The following is a 6000-nucleotide window of genomic DNA, read 5'->3' on the forward strand; positions in this document are numbered from 1 at the left end:
AAAACAGATTGGAAGAAAACATTTGCAACTCATATATTAAGTAAGGTATTAATATCCAAAATGTACAAAGAACTCAAACTATTCAATAACAAGCAAACAACCCATTTACAAATGGGCAAAAGACCGGATCAGATGTTTCTCAAAAGAAACATACAAATAGCAAGCGGGAACATGAAAAGTTCCCCAGTATCTAATCATTAGGAAAACACATTTAAAAACCACATGATATCACCTCATTCCTGTTAGAATGGCTATTATCTAAAAGATAAAAGTTAAGCCTTGGCAAAGTTGTGGAGAAAAGGGAATCAGGATGTGGATACACCTATTAATTTGTTTCAAGAAAATGTGAAGCTTTTTGGTTAGGCTTTTTTTCTAAATTATTGCTTTAAAATTATTTCCAGATATTTCTGAAATCTGACTCACTTCAAAGTTTGCATTGGTTTTTATATGGTGGGTGAGTTGCTGTACTTTGAATACTTTGTGTATTATATTATAGTTCCTGTTTAAAACTTTTATTTTTACAGGTAATGAAACTCCAAATTTAACATGCAAGTTCCAATTGTCATCACATACTGGTCTTCTTAATTAAGGTACAGACATGATCAATTTTTCTTGCAAATTTTATCAGTAGTGATTTTTTGATAGCTTTGTTTTCAGAGTCTTTTTGATATTACTTCATTCTACATGTTTTTATTATTATTATTATTACCAGGGCTCCCATTGTTTTCTATTGCATTCTCTAAGGAGGCAGGAGGCATTCTCTAACTCTGAGGCACTGGAAGGGAATTTTGGGCAGGCCTACAATGATGGAGAACCTTCACTTGCCATGCACCTGTTGGACAATCATCATTTATGGCTATGGGGGATGGTGATTGCTTTATAACCAGAGAACTTTGCTGGGTTTCCTTTAAAGAAAGGTGCCTGGCATCTGTGACAGGAGAGACCTGCTATGACAAAGAAGTTAACCATTATGGAACATTATTTAGGCTGTGTTACTGATGAACGTTAACCATCCCAGTGTCTCGCACTTAGAGTGAATGATTGCCAGGACTATTGGAAGAAAGAGGCAACTAAGTCAGGCTGTTAATTTTGGCTAGATCTTCCTTTCCATCCTTGTCTGCTCACTTCAGTATCTCTCAAAGGTTGGGGAATCTCAGGTTCAGGGTGCAATGAGGTTTCTTCATCAGGCAGCTTACTGCCAGGGTTCACCAAAAATCTCCTTTGTTAAGCATGCCTGACATCACCAGGTCCCCCTTTTTATTGCAGGAGCAGAATGAGACTTGATGTGACTTCTACTGCTTGAAAGGTTGGTTGTGGAGAGATTGGGTGTAGAACAATTTCGATGTCATGCCACTGTGTTGCTGTTCAAACTCTGTTGTCTCAGGCCAGTCTGTCCTCTTCTTACTATTCATTTTGAAAATATCCAATTGCCATCAATTACTGGTCTTCTTAATTAAGGCACAGACATGATTAATTTTTTCTTGAAAATTTATGTGGATGGTCTGCTGCTATGCATTTCATCTTCAACATTATCTCATTCCTTCTCAATATGAGTTATTCAATTTTAAGCTGTTGATTTCTTTGAGCTGTTGTACCCATACACATTTATAAGGCATTAGTGATTTCACCATTTTACCCCAGGCCTCACCATAAACTTAATGCATGCTTTAACTTAAATTTTAGCAGAATTCAGGTTGTTCTTATCAAACTGATGTCTTATCCTTCTTGGTTCTTCAAACTGTATCTTGTTTAGACATAACCAGATAGCTTGTGTTTACTTTTATATGAATTTTAATGAATTTGTGTGCAGTTCTCTTTCATAAAATGATTTTTAAATTATTTTAGATTTTTGTATAGCACAGAGTTCCCATGTATTTTATATCTAGATTCTTCTAAATAATGCCATTTATTAGTAGAGTGTACGTGTTACATTTAATAAGCTAATGCTGAAAATTTGTTATTTCAGTCCAGTTTTCATTAATATTTCCTTATGTATTTTTCTAAAAGCCTTTTTATTTCTATTCCAGGATCCTATCTAAGACATTTTATTACATTTAATAATAATGCAAGATTTGTTGGCTTTTGCTTGGTTGTGGTAATGGCAGGCTTTCCTTGTTGATAAAGCCCTTCACAGTGAGGAAGATTGGTCAAATACTTAATAGAATGATCATCTTTGACGATTTATTTCTAGTTAGCTGGATAATGAATTTTGAGGCTTTCACAGTTAAATAATTGCTTTTCATAGATTGATTGCTTATTATTTAATTATTTTATGTGTTTTGGGGATCCAGCACTTTTTTAAGGATTTATTTATTTTTATTGGAAAGGTGGATATACAGAGAGCAGGAGAGCCAGAGAGAAAGATCTTCCGTCCAATGAGTCACTCCCCAAGTGACCACAATGGCTGGAGCTGAGCCAATCTGAAGCCAGGATCCAGGAGCTTCTTCCGGGTCTCCCACGCGGGTTCAGGGTCCCAATGCTTTGAGCATCCTCGACTGCTTTCCCATGCCACAAGCAAGGAGCTGGATGGGAAGCAGGACTGCCGGGATTAGAACTGGCACCCATATGGGATCCTGGGCTGTTCAAGGCAAGGACTTTAGCCGCAAGGCCATCGCACCAGGCCCAGGATCTGGCACTTTTAAGATTAAATTTGATCATCCGAATTCAGTGATTTACTCTTTCTTTTCTCACTGTCCATATTCTATTTATCAGAAGATAGTAACTATGTGAGCAATATATATGTAAATTATTTGGACTTCTACATGAATACTTTAGTGTTGTACTCAATATGAAAGTGTTTATTTATCCATTTAGTTAGTTACTGAGTTGCATCAGGATGAATTTATGGATACTTCTTTTATATTTCATGGTATAAGCAAATGCTATTTCATTTGCTTTTTTTTGCCTACAGTGCTCCAGCTTCAGTAACTGGGAGAGTTCTTTTAGTTCATGCCCGTATTCATTCTTTAGATAGACCTCCTTGAGTTTGTATATACGTGTTTTTTGCTTTCTAGTACTAGAATATACTGCAGGCAAATTATGGATATTTCCTGTCAAAACCCTTAATCAGTCACCTTGTCAAAGGCCACTCACTCCTCTTATTGAATGATATGAGAAACCAATAATAAGATACGAAGTATACTCATTTCAACTACAGCAACATGGCTTATAAGCTGGCAAAGTATATATTGTGTGTATCAGAGTTGCATAAACATTTCTATACACAGTTCTGTATGCAATTATGTCTTTATGAACTTAAAGCATGCATTCTTTGGATGTCTGTATACTGCTGTCTAATACATCACCATGTAGGCCTTTTCGCGCTTCTTTTCTTGCTTATCTATGCTATCCCAGGCCTACAGTGAGAAAACTGGCCTCCACATTCCACCGTCCATATACTTGAGCATTCAACCACAGCTATATATGCAGGAATTTATGAATTTACAGTGGTTTCAAAACTGTTTATCTGCAAAAGAAAAATAACTATTAACTGTGAGATACTGCTTATGTGCAGTTCCGTTTGCCTTTAATCTTCCAGACACGAATTATTCTGAAAGTAACTTAGGTCAACACCTTTGCTCACTTCTTTTTGCAAGGTATTTTTATATATGGACAACACACTTAGTATGTGTTTCCACATTATGCAATATTTTCTGGAATTTCAAATCGCTGAATCTTTAAATTTGCATACATTGAAGTGCTATAAATTTTTTTGAGTTTATATAGTTTTTTTTAATAATTTCTGCTTAATCTTATAATTTCATTGTTCTAAAATAGACTCTATATTTAACTATTCAGCCCTGCTTCTTGCCACCCCCAAGCCCCTTGCATACACTGATCTGTTTACTGTACCTATAATTTTGTCTTTTCCAAGATGTCATAAAAAAGTATCCTTAAGTGAGTAGCTTTTTAAGGATGATTTCTTTTAGAAGTGTGAGTTAAAGACATATTCATGATTTTCATGCCTAGCAAGTTATTTTTTATTGTCATTGTATCTCATTAGTGGAGCCACAATATCTCATACATTAAAATATTAAGGGGTGTATCCACAGTTACAAGAGGATGTCTGGTGAAGCTGTTAGTTTTTAAGTCAGTTGGGTAAATGCTTAACAGAGATGCAAGCTTTTTTGGTAGGACTTTATTAAAGTTTTAATTAATTAATTGATTAAGGAGGAGACAGAAAGAGAGAGAGAAGAGAGATGGTCCATCTATTAGTTCTCTTTCCAAACAACCGCCAGAGCTGGACCAGACTAAAGCCAAGAGTCTGGGACTCATCTAGCTCCTCCGCGTGGATGGCAGTGACTTACACAATTGAACCATCATTTCTGCCTCCCAGTACATATATTAAGAGGCAGTCAGAATTAGAAGCTGAAGCAGAGCTTGAACAAGACTTTCTGTTAGTACATGAGTGTCCCAAGTATTGTCTTACTCATTGTGCTAAATATCCACTTCTATGTCTAGTTTTAAAAACACATAATAAACTTGCTTCCACAGCTTTAATAAAATTTACATTTTCACCAAGGATTAGTGAAATTTCGTTTTGCTCCAAATCCTAGTGGAGATTGGTATTTCCATTGTATCTATTATAGACATTTTAATATATCAACACTAGTATACCATTCTTTAATTTGTAGTTCCTTATTGAAAAAAGAAAGATATAGAGGATCTTTTCCTATGCTTATTTGCAATCTGAATATCTCTTTTCATATATCTTTTTCCATAGTTTCTAATTTTAATTAGTTCTTTTCTTATTATTGAGTTGCAACTATTTACACAAACACACTAACATATTGATGAATAGGAAATATTTCTCAAGTCATTATCAGCGCAAAATTATGCAGATACTTCAGCCACAATAATATATATTACTAATAAATAAAACTACAAACACCCTTAGAGACATAGAATTATTTCAAGAAAATACTACCAAATGAAATACAACTTAATACAAAATACCTTAAACTTAAAAGAAAATGAACTCCATCCAAATAAAGAAAGGCTGGTTCAACACTAAAAATCACATATATCAATCAAGGAAAAGATTGTAGTGTGTTACCTTTTAAAAACGGGCAGTATTATTATTAGACCTAATATAACTTTTGTGTTACAACACATTTAGAAACAAAGAATCTGGCTTGAACTCAACTGGAGAAAGCTTTGGAGTATTTTGTTAGTGTCTCAGAATGCATATTTTATCTAACTGGATTACTTTGTTCAATACCAAAACTTCCCAAATATACAAAGATTATTTATAATCTTCATTTTCTATAACCTCAATTCACCTTCCCAAGGTTGACTTTGGATTCTCCCTGAAACTTGAGTAGGTGCATATATTCTCTAACTTGCCTTTTTATATTGATTACAATTATCTAGTTAATGTGACACATTTCTAATCAATTTCAAGCATGAAAGAAGTAATATTAGCTATAATAGCATAAGTAACATTACTAAATGTGCCATCAGTAAAGTTTGCATATATTATACTTTGAATTGCATTAATGCTAAAATGGGGAGGGGTCAACATGTACTTGCCTTTGTGCTATAATTGATAATGTTCATTATATTTCAATTATGAAAATTACAATCCTGTTGATTCAGTGCTGTTTCTCCTCATTTCAATGTTGAGGAAAGGGGTTGGCACTGTGGAACAGTAGGTTATGCCATCTGTGATGCCAGCATCCTGCATGAACATTCAGTATGAGCCCTGACTGCTCCACTTCAATTCAGCTGCCTGCTAATGGCATGGGAAAGTACGAGTAGATGATTCAAATGCTTGGTTCCCTACTATCCATATTGGAGATCCAGATGGAGCTTCTGGCTCCTGGCTCTTTGCATTGAACTGACCCAAACATGTCTATTACATCTGTTTGGCAAGTGAATCAGTAAATACAAGATCTCTCTCTTTCTTTCTCTCCTCTTTAACTCTGCCATTGAAACAAAATTTTTAAAGTAAGTTCTATGAAACTATATTTATCTTAATTATGTGGATTGAACTCATAT

Source organism: Ochotona princeps, chromosome X, assembly GCF_030435755.1.
Source record: "Ochotona princeps isolate mOchPri1 chromosome X, mOchPri1.hap1, whole genome shotgun sequence".
Taxonomy (NCBI): domain Eukaryota; kingdom Metazoa; phylum Chordata; class Mammalia; order Lagomorpha; family Ochotonidae; genus Ochotona; species Ochotona princeps.